Source organism: Equus przewalskii, chromosome 30, assembly GCF_037783145.1.
Source record: "Equus przewalskii isolate Varuska chromosome 30, EquPr2, whole genome shotgun sequence".
In the NCBI taxonomy this organism is placed as follows: domain Eukaryota; kingdom Metazoa; phylum Chordata; class Mammalia; order Perissodactyla; family Equidae; genus Equus; species Equus przewalskii.
The window spans coordinates 26,447,124-26,469,760 of NC_091860.1; the positions used below are offsets into that span (position 1 = coordinate 26,447,124).

The 22,637-nt window shown below is 43.5% G+C and overlaps 2 long non-coding RNA genes across 2 annotated transcripts in view; both read right to left on the bottom strand.

Annotated features, from left to right (window-relative positions):
* Window positions 1-6: 6 nt before the first annotated feature.
* LOC139080452 (uncharacterized) lies at window positions 7-6,049 on the bottom strand. The gene is made up of 3 exons (XR_011534977.1): window positions 5,909-6,049; window positions 5,218-5,330; window positions 7-144 (listed from the first exon to the last, which is right to left on the bottom strand). It is a non-coding gene; the product is annotated as an uncharacterized lncRNA (long non-coding RNA).
* Window positions 6,050-17,147: 11,098 nt separating this feature from the next.
* Window positions 17,148-22,637, bottom strand: part of LOC103548902 (uncharacterized) — a 30,354-nt gene continuing 24,864 nt past the window's right edge. Inside the window, exon 3 of the long non-coding RNA XR_544385.2 lies at window positions 17,148-17,281. This is a non-coding gene — a long non-coding RNA (uncharacterized lncRNA). The remainder of the gene's footprint in view (window positions 17,282-22,637) is intronic.

The window sequence follows — 22,637 nt, forward strand, 5'->3', positions numbered from 1 at the left end:
AATGAACTCAGTACACAGCAGTAAGTCACAGAGCCAGGATATTAATCCAAACAGTCTTCCCCAGAAGCTGTGCTCTACACAATACTGTCTATTGTGCTGGAAAAACTCCTCCGAGAGTTTCAACAGTTGCCTCTGAGCAGCGACCTGGAGGTTGGGGAAGGTGGGAGGAAGTAAGGAAGGTTGAGGCAGGAAATTACTCTCGTTGAAGAACTTTTTTGAGGACTATGACATTTTTAACTTTATCCATGTTTGCACCAGTTATCAATCTATTGTCTCTCAGCTCCAAATTCACCCTTCTTCACCAAGCTTGGTGATCCTGCAGCTGGTCCCAATATGCATTTCTCCGTTGAAAGCTGCTGCAAATATTAAGCTTTGTCCATAGAGGGCAGTAGAGGGACAGAGTGGGAGGCATGTGGGGATGGGCTAGTCTTGGTGGTTCTGGTGTACATTCTTTCTTTCTATGGAGCAGCTGACAAGCTGACAGAGTACATGAGAGGGCTACTGGTGGTCACCCTCCTGAGAGATTCCCCAGCCCCTTAGTGGGCCAGTTCCTTAGGATCATCACTGATACGTCCACCATCCATCATATGATATGTCCAAAGCAAAGATCTCTGTCAAGCAGTGCGCCACTTCCCACAGACTGGCCTACACCCTCAACAAGTTTCTCCACCATGAGCAAGTGCACTTTTCTGGGGCAGCCACACCCTCTCCCGCTAGCTCTCAGCCTCGGCTTTGGGGTCTGCCTTCCAAGTTCTTGTTCCTTCCTTGTCTTCGCTCCCTCTTGTGGTTGGGGTAGCAGCTGCTTCCTGCATCTGGGATTCCCATATTCCTCAGAGTTCAGTTTCACTCTTTCATAACATTCTTTTATTAGTTAATAACTTCTTCATATTAAATTTTCCATGTTCCCAGAGAGGAAAAAAAGATGGCAGATCTCCACAAATCAACCAGCAGATTAAACGCAATTTCATTCAAACTCTCAGCAGGGTTGACGTGTGTGTTGGGGGGCAGCGGGAGATTTTTGCTTGGGGAACTATAGTTAATTGATCTTAAAATCAATATGGAAGAGTAAAGGGCAAACACTAGTCGGGATAATTCTGAAGAAGAAGAACATGGCGGAGAGACATGCCCTATTAGATAAGGTACTAATTACGCAGCTGTAATAATTTATACCATGTGGCCCAGGTGCAGAAAACTAGACCAACAGAAAAGAAGAGCGAATCAAGATCTGGACCTGGACACGTGAAAAGTTCATGTACAACAGAGGCAGCACAATAAATCTGCAATAAAAATAATAACAGCTAACATTTATTGAGTCTTAACTTGTGACAGGAACTAAGTCTTTTAGATTTAACTCATTTAATTCCCCCAACAATCCCATAACACAGCTACTACTATTATTATTATTCCCACTTTACAGATAAAGAAATCAAACCCAGAGAGACTGAGTAACTTTCTCAAGGTCACACCACGAATGAAAAGTGAGGCTGGAGTTCAAGCAACCTGATCCCTTAACCCATTGCTTTAGAAGGGGAAGAATTTATTATTCAATAAATGGAGGTAGGACAACTGATTATCCATATGAAAGTGTAACTCGTTCCCTACTTCACACCATGCACAAAAATCAATTGCAGGTGAATTAAAGATAAGGACGAAAAAATTTTTTCAACTTTCTGAAGAGTATATAATAGAATATTTGCATATCTTACGAGTAGAAAAATGGGGCCAGCCCAGTGGCTACCCGGGTAAGTTTGCACATTCCACTTCAGCGGCCCTGGGTTCGCAGGTTTGGATCCAGGGTGTGGACCTACGCACCACTTGTCAAGCCATGCTGTGGCAGGCATCCCACATATAAAGTAGAGGAAGATGGGCACAGATGTTAACTCAGGGCCGGTCTTCCTCAGCAAAAAGAGGAGGGTTGGCAGCAGATTTTAACTCAGGGCTAATCTTCCTCAAAAGAAAAACAAGGAGTAGAAAAGGATTACATGAACACAACACAGACAAGATAAAACAAGCCATGAAGAAAACAAATTATAAATTTGATTGCATTAAAATATAAAACTTCTGTATGAAAAAATAAGTCATTTTAAAAGTGAAAACAAGCCATACACTGGAAGAAAAGTGTATATCCACTGAAAATTTCTTATCTGTAAATAACTCATGCAAATAAACAAGAAAAAGACTCCAAAATCAATAGAAAAACAGACCAAGGACTTGAACAAGGCTATTCACAGAGAGGAAAATCAAATGACAAAAGTGTGAAAACACGCTTAACCTCTCTAGTAATGAAGAGAAAACTTATTTTAAAAAAATAAAGTAGAATTTCACATCAGATTGTCAAAAAAAAATCTAAATCAGACAGTTGCAAGTGTTGGTGAGTATAAGAGGAAATGGGAACCCTCATACACTGTTAGAAAGAGTATAATGGGTCAAACTACCTAGAAGGGTAATTTGCATTTAAGATGCCCAACAATTCTGCTCCTAGGTTGATGGATGTAACCCTCAATGACTGATTTTCACTGGTGTATAGTATTTCATTTGGGCAAACTTGCTATTATCCTACTGATAGACATGTGAGCTGTTTCCAATGTTTTACTGCTACAATATTGCAGTCAACACACTTGTCAAGGTTTCTTTTTACGCTTAGGTGAAAGTTCCTCTGGATTGCTGTGAGGACAAGCTGTCCATGGAAACAATTCCCACCATTTACTGAGGGCTTGCGTGCCAAGTGTTGTACCTGCACTCTTTCATTTAAAAGAGTAATCCCTGTGTTACTGTAGAATTTAGGTCTCTTCCTGCGACCAGAAATTCCGCGTTGGTATAATCTGCAATTATAATTTTAGCCACTGGAGGGCGACTCAAGTTAACATTATTTCACAGCCAAATTCTGGAACCACAGGTTAGAGCTCAAAAGAAAACCAGGCCCCACCGTGCAAACTTATCCTTTTAGGGATGCAAAAAAAATCAACCTGGTTAGTAGGTGGTGGAGACTTGTCTAGAACACAATTCTCAGTTTTAAAAGAATCATCTCAGGATGCTATTAGGTATAGGTATGTTCTAAGATATCTCCAGTTCTAACAAATTAATTCTAAACCAAGGATTTTAAAAAATATCATAGATTTTAAATCTACACCATGCTTTAGACTTTGCTGTTTTACAAACCGATCTCAATTTCAAAGGGCATAGCTATCATTATGCTTTTTCTCCACTTTAGTAAAATATGAAAAGTGTTGGTTACTATAAAGTCCAAAAAAAACAAATGGCCACATTGCCCTGGAGGATGCATGCTTCGAGTGTGGAGGCTGTAGATATTCATCATGCCTGACTTGAAACTCCACCAAGTTGAACCAAACTGAAATCATTGTTCCAACCAGAGGGTCTCATTGGCAACAGACGCCTTAGGTCTTGGAGCTGTCACTGTTTCCACGGATACAGTGGGGAACACGGGCAGTTTCATGAAGCAGCCAGTTCTCCGGCATCCCCAGTTCAAAGCCCGGTGCCTCCCCTACATCCAGAATCACGTGAACGTCCATTTGGAAGGAGCGGGTGAAGAACTGGGTCAGCTACCAGGAGTGGTTGGAAAACATCAGGCGAATGCCTTCTTCCAAAATTTCTGCCTTCCCACCCACCCACCTTAACATTTTACTATTAAAAATCTTATTTGCTTGTATTTTTACTGAGATGTAATCTACAGATAACATTGTATCCGTCTTAGTTGTACAACATAATGATTTGATATATGTACAGATGGTCAAATGATGACCACACTGAGTTTAGTCAACATCCTGGATCAGAAAGATCCTCAAGGCGTGGGAGTTCCCTGGTTAAAAGGCCAGCTGCACGGGGTAATTAACACTTAAGGTATTGTCAGTATGTGATTTGAGGACCTGCCAGAAGGGGAGCAGTGAAGCCTTGGGTGGGGGGATGGCCAGGACACAAACAAGGAGAACAGCTCAAAAGAGTGCAAGTGAGAGACGGCCAAACACAGAGTTGCCTAAATGCACAGATTTGCCAGAAAGAAAACTACTTCCAGGACAAGCAAATCTGCACCTTATTCAGCAATCAGTATGGAAAAAAGTCCACCGGCAAAGAATTTGGCACTGCAGAGAATTTTTTATCTGACCTTTGGGACAATTTGAGCAAGGCCTCTAGCTGTTGCCCGCCTCAGTTTCCGTCCAGTATCACACTCTCTCCCTCACAATGGTAAAGATTTTGCCTTCAACCTTGGCAAGGAAAGGGAAGAAGTCTGTACTTTTTATTCTTACTATTAAAACTGTGACCATCGTGGCTGGATTATCAGAATCTGTGGGTACTTTTTACTAGACAGTCTGCTTTTTTGGTTTTTTTTGGGAGGGAGAGGGGTTTATTTGGGGGTTTGGTGTGTGTGTGTTTTTTTTTTTCGGCTTTTGGCTTTTGTAGCCTGGTGTCTTCTCTTTCCTTCATGTGTACCTTTGTGTCTTATCTCTCACCATGAAGACTATAAAATCATGAAGACTCTTCTCAGAAGCCTTCTTATCACACATCTCTGTTGGCCTAGAAACTGTACTTTAGAAAAAATAAATATTTGTGTGTCTCATTTTAAGAACAAAGTATTGCTGAGGCTAATCATTACTCATTTATTCATTCAAGCAGTTACTGAACACCAATCATGTCCCAGGCACTGAGGACACAAAAATAAATTTGCATAATTCAAGCCCTATAGCTGTTTCCATTCCACTCGGGGAGATAAACACTGGATTGCAATACAGTGCGCTGGGTGCAATAATAAGATGTCCACAGATAAAAATCGCCGGTATTCTATATGAAATATCCATATATTACCTCTCCCAGCTTCGCTCAAGCCACTAGCGTGGTGAGAAGCCTTTTCTGTGGCTATCAAAGGTCCCATCTGAGACTCCCCCTAATGTCAGCAGTGAGCTGGGTGGTCCAGTGACCCTGGGCAGCTCTGAGGGCAGCAGAGCAGTGATGGAGAACTGGATGCTAAGCCAGACTCAGGGTATCAGATGGTACACTCAAGCCGCTTGGATCCTTCTGTAAAGAGAACATGCTAGAACCCCTTGCCTCCTGTCCTGGTTTCCAAGTAGAAGGCATCGCCCAGGAGGCAGCCTTGTCTGGTTTTGACGAAGTGGCTGGCAGCAAATTCCTCAGTGTGGGTTTGATTACAGTGTCCTGGAGAAGCTGAGCCCCCCCTCCGCCCCGGCTCTGCCTCTGGGTGTTTACCGTCTGCAAATTGCTGGAAACTAGATGTTCCGGCACGGAGGTGAGTGATCACTTTAGGTATGAGAGCCACCCTCGGGGCTGCACAGTGCTCACGATGTCCCTGGCTTCCTCGCCTGGAATATTGATGGGCAGAGGAGATAAAACAGATAATAAAAAAGCATTAGTGAAGGAACAGAAGATTAGGATGAGAGGGGGGAGGGGAGGAGAGGTGGGAGAGGAACAGAAAGGAGGGAAGAAAAGAAAGACGAAAATGGTGGGGCTCTAAGGTGCAGACACAAAATTAAAAAGTGGTCCTATCCCCTTAACAGAAGTCTCAGGGCAACATTGTTAACATCTTAACCTCACATCAGAAAGACTGCAAACAGAAAGAGCGGTGTCTTTGACATTTTAAATTCCCTTCCTTTCTTTTGGTACAAAGAGGGACTGCCCAAGTGTCCCAAGTGGGGAAACGCTGGGTCAGGCTTTCATCTTTGTGTCCTTGGTATTTAGTACAATGTTTCACATATATTAGGTGTGAGGGAGGAAAGGAAGGAAGGGGTAGATAAGGCTTGGCTTTTCTTTGTAGCTTCTGTGTTCTTACAACAACTCCCTGCTGTAATATGTATATACATATTGACATTACTATTAGATTACATATTTATACATACACACACACCACATATCCATATCTATATAGTAATTCTGGACTTACGTCACTAGAGGGAGGCAGAGGAACGTGAGAAAACTGTAGGTACTGCCACCCGTGGAACAGGACTGCCTGAGACTTGATCCGAGAAAGGATGCACTCCATTGACCAGCAGTGATTAGAAATCAGAAGAAGTCGATTCTTCTGTTTTGCCCTCAATTCCAAATGTGTATCCTACCTTTAATCAGTGTAAGCTGCACATTTCTTAAGAACTGATACGAAAAAAGCTGCTTATCGTCCAGCAATGCAGAATAGAGTCCAAGTCCTAAAGGGGCTGTCAGGTCCTCTGGTGACGTCTCAGCAGCCGGTGTGACTCAGCAGGAAAACGTGTAGGAATCAGAGCTTTGGGACCGCTGCTCCCCAGGCTTCACCGAGCTATTTGTCCTCCTAGAACCCCAGTTTTTCTTCATCAGTAAAACAGTGATGGTAGTGGTTTCCACCTTGTTGGGTTGCTGTATAAACCGATAAATGAAAAACTTCTTCATAAAACAGCAAACACCTACATGGATGTAAATCCAGTCATTATTATTAACCATGTGCTCAAGTCATGAGGTTGTCAACTTAGTCATGTTCTTAAAGCTCTCCAGTGAAAGAGTTCACAGACGGTAAGTTCTGGAAGGGAAGGAACTATGGCCACTGCTCTGAGCATCTAACATGGTACCTGGTAAACAGGTCATTTTTTTTTAAGTTTCTTAAATGAATGAGTAAAAACACTTACAGGTAGGAAACCATATAATTTAACATCTAAAACAAGGCTTTTTCTTTTTTTCTGAAAGGGAGTACTATTAGTAATTACTTCAGGAAAAGGGGCAAAAGCAAGACTGTCCCACTTACTATGCAGTGAGCACTGCCCTGAACAAATTATAGTATTAACTCATTTAATCTTCACAACAATCCAGTTGAAGTTGGTAGTATTATTAACCACATTCAACAAATATTTATTGAGCACCCACTACGTGTCCCAAGTCTTCTAGATTCTTAGGATACATCAAAAAACAACAACCACAAAAGCAGAGATTTCTGTCCTTTTTGTTTTTGAGGAAGATTAGCCCTGAGCTAACATCTGCTGCCAATCCTCCTCTTTTTGCTGAGGAAGACTGGCCCTGAGCTAACATCCGTGCCCATCTTCCTCTACTTTATATGTGGGATGCCTTCCACAGCATGGCTTGCCAAGTGGTGCCATGTCCGAACCCGGGATCCGAACCGGTGAATCCCGGGCCGCCGAAATAGAACGTGTGCACTTAATCGCTGCGCCATGGGGCTGGCCCCAAGATTTCTGTCCTTTAAGGGCAGGGAATAAGAAAGACAGACAGTAAACAATAAACACAATAAGTGAAAAAATTACATAGCATACTAAAAGGTAATCGTGTTGTGGATGACAGAAAGAGAGATTGGGAGTGCTGAATGAGAAAATTCAGGTACACAAATATGTAATTTGCCCATCCTCTCCCGCTGGTTGTAACAGAGCCCCAATTCCAGCTGGGGCGATCTGACTCCAGTTTCCTTTAACCTCAGTGCTGTTTCCTCTTTCAGGTCTGATATGCACCTAACCTTGCTCCGTATTCCAAATTCATCTCCTCCGGAAGTGGCAGAGAGGAGCACACAAAGTCTGGTGATCCTTTCTTGAACTCAACTCGGCATCCTCCCTCTAGGCCAGATGTTTGCCACCACTGATGACTTGATTTGGGTTACAGCTGAGCCCACCCTGGACGCTGGGCCCCTGGAATTGCTTGCCTACCAAGCAGGAATGAAGGCTCCGCCTAGAGAACTCTGTGTTGCTGAGTTTGGAGAAATGGCCAGACAAGCCCACCAGACAGGAGGAAACAAACGACTGCAAGGGGAAGGGCCGGACTTTCCAAAAGTCGAAATTGCTTGAACTAACACTGGCAACTAAGCAAACTTGAGCCACTGAAAGCACGCGATGGTGAACTTCCCCTGCTCTCCCCACACCCCGGCCTCCCCACCCTGCTCTCTGTCTCCTGTGGTGCTTCTGGCCCTTCCGCATCTTGTGACTCTGGCAGAACTCCAGGGTGGTTATTCAAACTGTCTCAAGACACCGAGGACCAAAAGAAAAACAAAGGGTAAGTGCAGCTACAGGGCAGAGCAGACTGCCAAGAGCGCTGTCAATAGCCCAGGCTGGGCACAGAGCACAAAGGGATCTTTAAATGGGAAGATCAGCGCCCAGAAAGAGACCGCGCCTGTTCTCAGCCTCTAAGTCTGCACTGTGTAGTGAGACGCCCCAGCCACTAGCCTTCACATCATCTAGTAAGTAAATCACAGAAAATATTTTTTGAGGACCTACTGTGTGCGAGGCACTGCACTCACAATTATTTACTGATGTGGACACTATAGCTTTCACAGAAATATCCGTCTTTCTCTAGGCTTCCTTTGCATATCTCTTAGGTTGACAATCTCTAGAAAGTCCGCAATGAAATTCTAGCTGGTTCCTTGCTAGACTGTGAGCATTCTTAAAGCAGAGAGGGTGCCCCCTTTATCTTTCTCTCCCCAGTTTCTAGTACAGACCAAGGCAGTTGGGAATGCTGGGTAAATGTCTGTTGAGCAAATCAAACTTCTGAATGAAGGTTCTTCAAGAAGGTCTCCACAACCAGCCAAAGGCTGGCTCACATGCCCACTTCAAACGTGTGAGAAAACATATTATACAATATTCTCACCGTTGGAAAGCTGGGTATGTAAAGCTTTTGACCTCCACAAAAGAGTATCAACGTATTTCTGCAAACCTTTCAAAATCTAAAAGTATCTACAAAGGCACAAACTGTATGACAAACCCTGCATTTAAAAATAGGCACCATTTTTTTGAAGAACTACTAAGTTAGAGGACTTAGATTCCTTGATTTCAAAACTTACTACAAAGCTACAGTAATCAAACAATGTACTAGCCTAAGGATAGACATGGAGGTCAATGGAATGGCAGAGAGAATTCAGAAATAAGCTTTTACACTAGTGGTCATTGACATTCCACAAAGGTGTCAAAGCAATTCAGTGGAGAAAGAACAATGTTTTCAACAAAGGGTGTTGGGAACTACTGGATAGTCACATGCAAAAGAAAGAATCTGGACCCCTACCTCACACTATACACAAAAATGAATTCAAAATGGATCATAGACCTAAATGAAAGAAATAAAACTATAAGACCTAGAAAAAAATACGGGAGTAAATCTTCATGACCTGGAGGTAGGCGATGATTTCTTAGATATAACACCAAAAAGACAGACGATAAAAGAAAAAACTGATAAATTGGACTTCATCAAAATTAAAAATGTTTGTGCTTCAAATATCATTGAGAAAGTGAAAAGACAACCAACAAACCAAAATTTGCAAATCATATATCCAATAAAAGCCCAGTATCAAGAATATATAAATAACTCTTATGACTCAACAAGAAAAAGTAAATAATCCAATTTAAAAATGGACAAAGGGTTTGAATAGACAATTATCTAAAGAATATACACAAATAGTCAATAAGCACATGAAAAGACGCTCAATCATTAGGGAAATGCAAATAAAACCACCATGAGATGCTGCTTCACACCCACTGGGATAGCTGAAATTAAAGAGATGGACAATCACAAGTGTTGACAAGGATGGTGAGAAATTAGAACCACCATATGTTGCTGATAAGAATTTAAGATGGGGCAATGACTTTGGAAAACAGTTTAGCAGTTAAATGTTAAACATACAGTTAGCATATGACTCAATTCCTCTCATGGGTATCTATCCAAGAGAAATGAAGATGTATGTCCACACAAAGATCCGTACACGAAGCTTTATTGCAGCATTATTCATAATAGACAAAAAGTGGGAACAATCCAAACGTCCATCAATTGATGAATGGATACACAAATGTGTTATCCATACAATGGAATACCTTTCAGCAATAAAAAGGCATGAAGTGCTGATACATGCGACAACATGGATGAAACTCAAGACCACCAAGCTAAGTGAAAGAAGCGAGTCACAAAAGACCACTTATGGTATGATTCCAGGCTCCAGCCTAACGTCCAGCCTAAGCAAATCTATAGAGACAGATAGTAGATAGCGGTTGCCTAGGGCTAGGAATTGGGGCAAAGGGAAGTCACTGCAAATGGATACAGAAATTCTTTTGAGGGTGATGGAAATGTCCTAAAATTAGATTATGGTGGTAGTTGCACAACTCTGTAAATATACAAGAAACATTGAATGTATACACTAAAGGGGTAGATTTTGTGGTACGTGAATTATAGCTCAATAAATTCTGTTTAAAAAATATCAACTTTTGAGGAGAAAAAGACCTGCTTTTAGCTAAGGTGTTAAAGTCTAGCAAATAAGTGGAATTAATCTGAGGGCTACAGTACTTATAGATGGTTTTTTAAATGTAGTATTCATTTAAGTGTGATCATACTAGCAGTTATGTTCCCAGAGCAGAAATGATACCACTATCAATAGCTATTTGACATTGGGCAGTTTTAGTATTTGGTAAGTTTTTGTTCCTTGAGCTGGAACGTCTTACTACTTGGGGAGTCCATTAAGTCTTCATGCATCTTACCAATAGAGAAAATTAAAAAAATATTACAGTGTCATGTTTAGCTATGAAAAGTGGGAGGAGGGGAAGCAAAGGATAACTTATGAAGAATATACTGAGCATAGTTCATTGACAGACAGGGTCTCAGTGACACTGATAATAATGACAGCAGCACTGTCCTGGCACACAGAAGACCTTCAGGAAATATTCATGAAAAGAAGGCATGAAAAATGCATTTCTGGAGAAAAAAATTCCCAAGTGTTCAACCAATCTGACATACTCCTCCTTTGTTTCGAGAAAACAGATTATAAAATTTCCTGTGTTCTTGGAAGCGACGTGGATTTTCTTTCTCCTCTTGGGCTTTCAGTTGCAACTTCCTTTTTTCATCAGTTGTTGAGCTAAATTCATTTAATTCAACAGATTGTCCAGTGCGTATTCCTGTTGCAACGATTTGGCGCATATATTTACAACGAGTGTCTGAGAAAGCAGGTTCCCTGGTCCATAACACCGCCAGTCCCCAAGCTGTGCTCACAGTCAGGAACGAGGCTGCTCAGTGAGGCTGACAGCCAGAAAGCTGATGACTTGGTAGGTCTCTCCTGCATTTTTAGATATTTGCATTATAATTCTTCCCACCTGTACTCCAAAAGAGAAAATTAGAGAAATGACGGATCTAGTTCAAGGCCCCAAGCCATCAATGGTATGTTGTCTGACCTTTGCGTCAGCAGGCGGACTGTGGAGACACCACACATCTCATCTGGAGACAAGGCCTCCCAACCTCAGGTGTGAGGCAGATGGGGGAAGGCCTAAAGAGTGTCAAAGTGAAACTCACTCAGGTCTGTGATAAACCCCACTTACCACCAAAGATAAGGAATAGACTGAAGGACAGCTTCACAGGTAAACTAATCAGGTGGTAAGAGTCCCATATAAATGGCAGGAGCAGCTGCCTCTTCACATGCATTCCAAGAAATCATTTCTCCATGTTAGTATGTGGGGGATACTAGAGGTGTGGATGAGAGGAATTATGTGGAAATATACATATGCTGAGACCTGACCCCAGCCCTCTTTCCCTATTTAGCTCTCAGAAGTCTGAGTCAGGCCTTTACTCCTGGCAAGAGATGGGTTGAGTATTCTGTGGACGCTGATCCAGCCAAGAAGACAGAAGAGCAGGACAGCCAAGGGAGTTCCCAAACTGGACAGCTCACCAGACAGCCCTTCTGGAAAGTTCTGTAAACACACGCCATCCACATGCACAAAGCTCTACCAACGTGATGCCCTCCCACTCTAAAATATCAGTCACGGGTGACCAGACAACCGAAGAAAATCTCTAGCAAGGAAGATAGAGGCAAATCTAATAAATAGAAAAAAGAAAACAATTTAGAGAAAACAGAGCCTATGTGTGAAGGACGAAATCAACTTCCAAAAGAGAAGCTCTCACTAACAGCTTTAGAGAGAGAACAAGAAACAAGAACATGTACTACATAAAAGTGAAGCTTGAACAAAAAAAAAACCAGAATTTTCGAAAATTAAAAATTTAATCATAGAAATGGAAAAAATAAATTAGAACACAAATTGCAGAAATATCCTATAAAGTAGAGCAAATAAAATAAAGAGATGGATAATAGGAAAGAAAAGATATAAAAAATCAGAGGATCAGTCCTGTAGGTCTGGTATCTGAGGAACAGGAGCACAGAGAGCAACAACAGAGAAAACGAGGAGAGGCAATCGCCGGGGAAGTAATTCTAGGAAGCAGATCGGAATTGAAGGACACGAATTTGAAGATTAAAAGCTATCACTGAATATCCAGGAGGATGAAAGAACATAGTCCCCGACCAAGGCATATTGTCACACAATTTCAGAACCCCAGGAACAAGAGAAGGTCCTACAAGCTTCCGAGTGGGATGGGGAACAGGTTATTTTCAAAGGCTCAAGAATCAGAATGGCATCAGGTCTCTCAATCACATCCCTGGAAGTTAGGAGCCGCAGAGCAACGTGTTCAAAATTCTGATGGAGAAGGATTCCCAACCCAGACTAGTATATCCAGGTAACATCCCTCAAGAGTCAGGAAAGAATACAGACATTTTTGGACATGCAAGGTAACAAAATGAAAAAAATGCACCCCCCGGGCACCATTCTCAAGAAGGCATCAGTGCATGCTCCACCAACTTGACAGAATAAGCTGAGAAGGAGGAACTCAGGAAAAAATGGGAAACAGAGGATCCTGCATCAGGGTGAGGAAGGGAATCCCCAAGATCACGGTGCAGAGACATCCCAAGATGCCGGCTGTATCCCCAGCATGGAGCTCACCTGGTCGAGGGGTGGAGCAGATCAGAAGGTTCCAGGATAGACCCCTTTAAGAAGATGAAATAGATGGAATGCTTGAAGTTTCTAAACGTCTTAAGGGGAGATTGAGAGAAAAGAATTTGAAGTTCTGTGAGTGATAGGTACACAGAAAACCAAGAAAATGAAATATCAAGCTTGGTTTAACTTCAGAGAAAACAAAAAATGTGTCAGAAAAGAAAAATACATAAGGTTTCACATTAGAGGAAGAGTATATGTGAGCGCTCTGTACTATTTTTGCAAATTTTCTATATGTCTCAAATAATTTCAAAAGAAAAAGCAATCATACTGCATGTAGCAGACTTAAAATGCTCCCTGTGTTAGTCCATTCAGGCTGCTGTAATTCCAACAGACACTTGTCTTATCACTGTTCTTGAGGCTGGAAGCCGAACATCAAGGTGTCTTCAAGATTGCTTTCTGGTGAGACTTCTCTTCCTAGCTTGTAGATGGTGACTTCTCCCTGCATCTTCACATGGCAGAGAGAGAGAGATCTCTGGTGTCTCTTTCTTTTTTTATTTTTGCTGAGGAAGATTAGCCTTGAGTTAACCTCTATTGCCAATCTTCTTCTTTTTTGCTTAAGGGAGACTAGCCCTAAGCTAACATCACTGCTAATCTTCCTCCACTTTATATGTGGGTCACTACCACAGCATGGCTGACAAGTGGTGTAGGTCCGTGCTCAGGATCCAGGGCCATGAACCCAGGCCACCAAAGCAGAACATGCCAAACTCAACCACTACACCACCGGGCTGGCCCTCTCTTCCTCTTCTAATAAGGACATCCGTTCTACCTGATTAGAGCCCCACCCTTGTGAACTCATTTAATCTTACTTATCTCCTTAAAGGCCCCATCTCCAAACAGAGTCACATTGGGGTTAGGGCTTCAACATGAATTTTGAGGAGACACACTTCAGTCCACAACAGCCCCCAATAATCCCTACCTATAGCTATTCACACCTTTGTGTGATCCTGTGGTAAACCGAGTCATGAGGTGGCCCTATGATCCCCACCTCCTGGTTCACTCCCTGTGAGATCTCCTCCCCTTGAGTGCAGGTGGGATGTGTGACTTGCTTCCAGCCAACAGAATGCAGCAAAGTTGACAACAGAATGTGTGTGATTACATCCCGGAAGGCTGTCGTGTTGGTCTTGCTGGAGTCCCTCTCCTTTGTTGGCTTTGCGGGAGCAAGCAGCCATGTGAGGGAGCCCCACATGACAAGGAAGTGTGGGTGTCCTCAAGGAGCTAAGAGCAGTCTCTGACAGAAAGCCAGCAAGAAACTGAAGACTTCAGTCCTGCAACCACAAGGTTGCAGCCTCATTGCAGCTTTGTGAGACCCTCAACAGAGGGCACAGCTCAGCCGTGGCCAGACTCCTGACCCACGGAAATCATGAGATAATAAATGTGTGCTGTCTTAAGTCACTAAATGTGTGATAATAGTGTCATGCAACAGTAGATAACTAACACAAACCCCATCCTATTAAATGTGGTCGGACCTAGTGACTCACTTCTAAAGCCTAGAATAGAAAAGTGATGGAGTGTCACTTCTGAGATATGGTGACAAAGACTGACCTGTCTTGCTCTCTCCTTCTTTTGCTCATAGGGAAGGCAGCTGCCATGTTGTGAGCTGCCTTATGGAAAGGTCCAGGTGGTGGAGTTGATGTCTCTTGGCCAACAGCCAGCAGGGACCTGAGGCCTGCCAACAGCCATGTGAGTGAGCTTGGAAACAATACCCCTTGGGTTTATCCTTGAGATGACCCCAGCCCCGGCCAGCAGCCTTCATGACAGCCTGTGAGAGACCAAGAGCCAAAGGTCCCAGCTAAGGCATACCTGGACTCTTGACTACAGAAATGTTGAGATGATAAATGTTTCTTGTTTTAAGCTGCTGAGTTTTAGGGTAAATGGTTAGGCATAAGTCAAAACTAATACAGTATACTACATGGCTCAGCATGTAGATGGTCCTAGTAAAGTAAACACTAAAAATTCAACTGACCGAAACTTGAGACAACACGGGATGAGGAAGATGTGAATGCACAGTGGGAGGTGGTGGGAAAGAGTTAAAGGGGGAAGAAAAAAATGGTGTTGAGGAATAAAAAACAAGGAAGTAGAAATAAATGGTAAAAGCAGTAAAAGTGACAGCCTCTGCAAAGAAGATAAGAGAAGGGGAGGATAGGGAAATGTTGTTTTTATTATGAACCTAATACAACTATTTGACTCTTTAAACACAGTGTGTGTATAACTTTGACAAAAATTTAAGCTTAAAAAGATTTCTCACCACACAATTCAGATGTGATTCCTTTTTTTCATCTTGTCTCATTGAAATTGCTTTTTCTGTCTTTCACGGAGTGGAAAGACTTGGGCAGTGTTTCTCTGAGAAACTTTCCTTTCTATTATGTTTCAACCCTTGAGTCCGCACGCAATCTTTTCTAATGTTTACAACCTCAAACTTTTTCATTCTGTATCAAAGCTTCTATTTTCCTAAATCCCTAATCCTTTTGTCCATTTTTTTCTTTTCTTTGGCTTCGTGGATGTGTGTGTGTTTGTGTGTGTGTGCATGCTCCACACTGGGTCCTTTCCATTTCTTCTTTCTTCCTAATGAAGAAGGATTTGTAGAGTCTTAACATCCCCCCTAGTGCCTGGCACAGAGAAGGGAATCAATGTCTGTTATATACGTGAATGAGCCTCTGAATGGAGCACCACAGAGGCCTACGAAGTTCAAGAATTGGTGGAGCTGAAGGAGAAAGGGTGAGAAAACGCCCTTGGCTAAGGAGCCCACTTAAGCCCTTGTGAGCAACTGTGGTTGTTTGGCTTCCTGGCAAACTCCATGAGGCAGCACCAGGAGGCAACAAGTTGATAGCCAAAAGGAACAGAAAAGAGGCCAGGACTACAGCCAAAGAGATGTTATGTTCAACACAGGCCAGCGATCAGCTCTGCAGTGTCATGGAGGAAGAAGTACTTGTCACTAAAGATGGCATCCTCCCCTCCAAAACAAACAAATAACAAACCAGGGCAAGGGAGGGAGGCCAGGGACGGGAAGCAAGGAGCCTCCAGAACAACAGGACTTGACTTCTGCATGGGGTGGTACTGTTGACCAAAGCCAAGTCAAGGAAACTCTCCCCAGCCAGCTAGGCAAATTCCTGTTAATCTGGGTCCTTGGACTGCCAGGAATTGATGACTCTCCTCTTTAGGAGTTATGAGGTTCAGAGACTGAAGAGAACTATTTACTTCTCGAGAGCCACCTGGGACCTTAGACATCATCTATCTAATCCAGAGCCTTTCAGATTCTTTGATTGGTGTCTGCCTGTCTCTCTGAGCCACCAGCTCGAGGGGTGCAGTGTCTTCGTCTGTTTTTGTTCCTCATTGATTTTCCAGCATCACACTCAGTGCCCGGAACATAACAGACACCCAATAAATATTGGACGAATGAATGAATGAATGAGATCCCTGAGAGCTTGTGATGGTTAATCTTGTGAATCAACTTGACGGGCCACAGGGTCCCAGATTAAACATTATTTCTGGGTGTGTCTTTGAGGGTGTTTCCAGATGAGACGAGCATTGAATCCGCAGATTCAGTAAAGCAGGTTGCCCTCCTCAATGTAAGTGGGCATCATCCAATCTTTTGAGTGCCTGAATAGAACAAAAGGCAGAGGAAGCAGGCATTCACCCTTTTTCCTGCCTCATTGTTTGATGGAACATCTCATCTCCTCTTCTCTGGCCCTCGGACTTGGGTTTGCGCCATCAACTCCCTGGTCACCGGATCTCCAGATTCGGAATGAATTACACCACCGGCTGGCTCCCCTAGGCCTCCAGTTCGCAGACTGGCTGGTCATGGGACTTCTCAGCCTCTCCAGTTGCATGAGCCAATTCCTCATAATCGATCAATCAATCTATCCCCCTCTTTCTCCCTCTCCCTCTCTCTCTCTCGCTCTCTGGTGATGTGACTGAAAACGAGCTGCTCAACCTCCCCCACGCCTACCTTGATCGTTCTACCTCCTCAGAGAGCTGCTCCTGGGATGGAGTGAGATAATACCTTAACAGCACTTAGAAGAATGTCTCAGGTAAAGTCAATTCTCCACAAATGTTAACTATCATTGTTAAAACATAGTGCTGCTCCTTTAACACACACACACACACACACACACACACACACACACACACACTCACACACACACACGCGCGCGCACAGTTAACACTATTCATGGTTCATCCATAGAGAGCAATCAGCCCTTCATTAACACAAGGGCTGAGCTAATCTGATCAGTATCCATGACCAAGTCTAGCAGTTAAACAAATGAATGCTTTATGCCTTAAAACAGTTGCGCAACTAACATTGCTGCTCTTAGAAATAGTACTAAAAATAACAAAACCTACCATTTACTGGAGACACAAGCTTCTTTTCACACATCCCTCCTTGACTGTCCAGCATAGGCTGTGTGACGTGCCGACGTTTCCTGCCTCAGTAGCACGTTTTACTTCCCCTTAGCTGCGCTCTAGTTATTTGCACAGGATCCAGCTTTCTCTCCAGACCAGTGCTATTCAATAGAAATATAATGAGAGCCATATATGCAATCTTAAATTTTCTAGTAGCCACATTCAAAAAACTGAAAGAACAAGTGATATTAATTTCAATAATACATTCTATTTAACCCATTATGTGCAGTATATAATTGGTCCAACATGTAATCAATATAAAAAATTATTACTGAGATATTTTACCTTTTTTTGTACTAAGTCTTTGAAATCGGTGTATATTTTATGCTTCCAGTACATCTTCATAGGAACCAGCCACATATCAAGGACTCCATAGTCAGAAGTTGCTAGTGACTACTAGGGCACATCTCAAAGGGCCCACAAGGGTAGGAACCTTGTCTTTTCTGTTCACTTTGTAAACTCGGGGCCCAGCACAAGGTCATTATATAACATAGTATACAGAAGGAGCTCAATAAGTGTGTGTTGGATGATTGGATGGATGGACGAATGAATGGGATTCTAAATGCATAGTTGATATAAAACATTGACCCTCTGGTCGTAATTGTGAAACAGATCTGCATTGATCAGCAGTGTCACCATGATCCAGCAAGTGGGCAGTGTCATTCTGTTGTCACTTGTGTTTCTAAACAGAAAGATAACAGGCTTCAGTAGAGAGTAAAAAATAAAAATGTTTACCAAAACCATGTTCTATAGTGACCTGGAGTTCTTTTCAAGATATGTCGAGTTTTCCCATCTTTGAAGGTTTGGGAGGGGAGGGGGGTGGTACAGCACGAGAAAGTTTGAATCCTCACCCTGTCTCCCTCCAGCTGTGGGAACTTAGGCAAATCACTTCACCCTTTTATATCTCAGTTTCCTCATCTGTAAAACCTCATTACGTTGCTATTGTGAGGGAGCAGAATTGGCCACCCCAAAACACGTCTCTTTGGCTTGATTATTTTTAAGAACCAAAGACTCTGAAAGAAACTTTGACCATCCCATTAACTTCCTGAAAGAACTGAATATAGAAGGGCTGTTCCCGGAAGGAGCTAACACTGTAAGATAACTATAGGATGATACAAACCAGATGCGATAGACAAGGAGGAACCTAACAAGGGCTTTTTAATCAAAGTCCTCTCCATCTCTCATTTTCTTTGCAAGGCATGGTCAATTTTTGTTTATCAAACACTTGTTTTTCCATCTCCACGTAAATTGCCTCCCTCCCCTTTGAAATCCCAAACCACTATCCCCAACATCCTCCTTTGTCCTGAGCTGAAGATGATATTTAAGGTAGTGGCTTCTGCCACTTTGGTGAGCTACTCAGTTTTCCTGGGTTTCTTCCATGCATACACGTTATTAAACTTTGTTTGATTTTCTCCTGTTAATCTGTCTCATGTCAATTTAATCCTTAGACCAGCCAGAAGGACCTACAAGGTAGAAGAACAGTCCTTCCTCCCCTACCCATGATGGTCAAATAAAATAATCCAGATAACATCCTTAGAGTAAGGCTTCAATGAGGGTGAGAAGATCTTCTTCTTATTTCGCATCCTCCAAGGCCCTACATTGGCTTTTCTTTTCCCACTGCTGCAAATTAGAACTCAGGGCCAATGTAGCCACCAGGGCCTCTCACCTATCCAGTTTCCTTGGCACTCACTTCCTCTTTTCTTCATCCTCTTTCATCGTTCAGTCTGCCAATATTTGATCTTTTCTATTTGTCTTTTCTACTTACCTTCCTAGTTCCAGGACAACTCATTCACTAGCCAGGTAACTCTCCCAAACTACCTCCATGTCGCCATCCTCCTTAAGATACCTTGGGTAATCAGTCAGAGAAGGTAGGTTTTCCCTCAATTTGCTATCATATTCTTGAGGAACAGGACGGATGAAATTCTCACCTGTGTCTTTATTCCCCTCTACTCAACAGCGCACCTTAGCTATCACTTGAGTGCAGAACCAGTCTCTGTCCAAGAGCCGAAATGATCCCTGAGAATGCGAGGTCGAACTGCATCCAGGACTATGGCCAAGAGGCAGCTATGGGAGAGGCCAGAGTAGCTAAGGACAAATGTCACTGGCCTGTGAAAGACACCCAGAGAGCCTGTCTATGAGAGCCGAAAACCCACCTCCTTTGTTCCGTTGGAATTTCCACTAAACAAGCCATCCCCAACTTCTCCTTCTAGCTGACTCCGTCCTTCTAATAGATTCTCACCTAAGGAAGGAAGGCTAGCTATTCTTTGAGCCTGAGAGGGCCACAAATCCACAAGTCACGTATCTGTAAGCTGGCTAGCAAGCCGTAAAGTAACTTGACTCAGTGCAAAATATATGCCCAATAAGTGTGACAGTCATTGGTTAAACCGACTAGTTCGTCTCCTGATGAGATTTGGTGTAAATAATTGGCTCATCAGGAAGAGGAAGCCAAAGCAAAGACATGTGGAGAAGCAGCTCCACCATGATAAAGAAAACCAGGGTCTTCACTCTCCATGCCACCGCAGCTCTTAGGAGGCAAACTGAGTGAGAAAGGAGAACGGGGTGAGTTTGTTCATAGCTCCTGGTTACACTTCCAAACCTTCTGCAACTTTACAATAAACCCCTTCATAGCCTGTGCTCCCTAGAAAACAAATCCTGAGGCAAATGTGAGATGCTGATGCTTTATGGACAGGTGGGTGCCATCCCAGGGCAGCAGGAGCGGGAGGGAGGGAAGGGAAGGGAAGTGAGAATGTGGGAAGAGCAAATACAGGTGTATGCCCCCCACTGTCATGGCCTCAAAAGAAAACACAGCTGGTTGTGCAGTCATGTGGGACATTTCGGGGAAAGTCTGACGGCATCACTGCACAGCACCCATCAGGGGTGGGGGTAGGAGGGAGGCGGGGAGGGGAGGAAGAGGAATTTGCATGCCAGCTGCTTCCGATCTCCGGTCTCACTGGTCAGGGCTCAGGGCAGGGGCATTCAGTCTCACTACTCTCCACCTCATACCTTCAGATTGTTTTCCCCTCCTGGCATGTGAACCCACCTGCACTTCCAGGTGGAGTCCCTGCAGTCAGCAACTGGGCGCCTGGATCCCAATGCCCACAGCGCCGCACCTCCCCTCAGTCTGGATGTGCAGGGAGTAGCCGGGGCCACCCTGAGACCATCAGGTTGGGACTGCGGATTAGACACCAGAGCCGCCCCATCTGCCACCACTGAGAGAGCAGATGAGGGCTGGAGAGGGAAGGCAGGTGGGCCGGGTGAAACCAGGAGATGCCTGCATCCACGCAGCCCAACGTACCCCTTTTTAGTGAGGTGAGGTGAGTTGTACTTTCTTACCATTCAAAAAGCCTAACTCAAATTTGACAATGTTATTATCACCCTCGTCATCTCATCATGCCCCCTCACCTCAGTGCCAGCTACGATGACTTCCAAAATCAACTCAAGAAGAAGGCTATTATAGCTTCACACATTCCAGATTCAAGTCATCTTATTAGATAGCAGCACCATGAACCATCAAAACTTCCCTGAATGCAACATTTCCAAATGCAGAGACTCCCTCTTCCATCCAGAGACAAAGCATTCCTGGTCAGACGATGGGCCCGATAACTTTATTTGGAAAACATGATTGCTGTCATCACAGCACTGTGGGATGCCAAAGGCAGCGGGTTCCCCAGTCCCAGAGGCTTTACCTTCTTGTTGGAAGATGTCTACAAAAACTTTACAAAGCTTTTCTTTTTTGATATTTCAAAGGACACAGCCTGGACAAGGATATGTAGAATTCAGTAGGTTTCATTACATCAAGTTGCATGAGGATGTGGATATAAGGGACGCTGTGTGACGCAGCGGGGAAATTTATACGAGAAATCAGGATGACTGGCTTCAGGTCCCTGCTCGGGCACTAACAGTGTGTGATGCAGGATATACCAGTGAACCCCTTGGAGGTCTCAGTGTCCTCCTGCAGAAAGGGAGGCAGTTAGCACAGATCTCCAGAGGGCTAGCATCCTGTGATTCTGTCTCACAGTGACTGAGCAAAAGAAAGCTCTCTCCTTTCAAAGGCTCTCACTCCAGCTTTCAAAAATCTGGAATTCCCTGAGTTCAAAATTGAGAGGCACAGCGCTTGCCTTCCGCTCTTCTTTCCGATGGAGCACACAACATTCTAACCAGGCCACAGATGGCATGGCAATGCTAATGGTTCACTGAGTTTCCTTTGATTCTAAAGGTTCCCTGGACTGGCTTCTCCCACAGGAACCCAGGAAGCCTCCCTCCTGGGTGTCAGGTTGTCTGTCTATACAGCAGGCTGAGTAGTGCCTACTGAAACCCCACAGGAGAACCCTACTTTGGGGATGCTACCCCTCAAAAGTGTATACATAGAGGGTTCATCTTAAAATACCTGGAATTCTGCTAGTTCTGCCCATCAGTTCACCATAAGAAAAACATAACCACCAAAAAGGCAGAATCAAAGATCAAATAAAACAAGAAAGAGAAGATTGGGCTCCACAGACCCGAGGCACAAAAGTAGGCTCGTGAGCCATGTGGGAGGGATGGGATAGGACTCGCATACCGTACAAAGAGCGTGGAAATGAAGCTCACCCATCTCTTAGACTCAGGAGTTGTCAGTGAGGGTCAGAAAGCGAAGTCTGAGAGCTGCAAACCCATCAACGTCTTTTTGAAATCCCATTTGGGAAATGTTGACTTGGAGGGTGGGTCATGAAAATGTCATTCACTTCCACGTAGGGTTATGTCAGCTTTAGCAAGTATTAAATATAGTACCAGCTATGAATGGCTTACCCAGCCTTGAAGGAAACAGACACTAACTCTGGATAGAGCTTAGAGTTTCTTACAGGTACATGTGGAAAGCTTTCTCATTGTTCTCTATGGTTCTTCAAATCAAAAGAATACTCAGCAGTCTCTACAGATGACATAAAACTTAGGAATTTGTGTTATAAAGTAACATGAGACATGGCAAGGGTTTGGATCTCATTAAATAATGTTAGATTCTCAATGATGCATAGATATGCAAAGTGTGTGTCACTACGTTATAGAAAGTTCCTCGTGTGGTTCTGCTTTTCTGAACTATAGCACGTGTGTTCTATTAAGAGCCTCTTAAGGCAGATGGATAATTGTTTGTGTTCAAATTTTAAGCACTTCCTTATATTTTCTTTACAAAGGGCGGGATTCTGGGGTGAGAAATATTTCCTAAATCCCTCACCCACAAGCTTATAGGCATTATTGCCAATGAGGAGAGAAACAACAGCCAGAGGCCAGAAATGATGGGCATCTTCCGGGCCAGGAATCAGATGTGATTAGCCAGGAATCACTAAGACCTGTGCATCTACGGTGGACTAAGGGATGATGCTGAACAATTGAAAAACAATGTAACACTTATGCTAGTGGAAATATCGCTGGACTGCAGCCTTGTCTCTACCACCTTCCTGTGCATGACCTTAGTCATGGATTCAC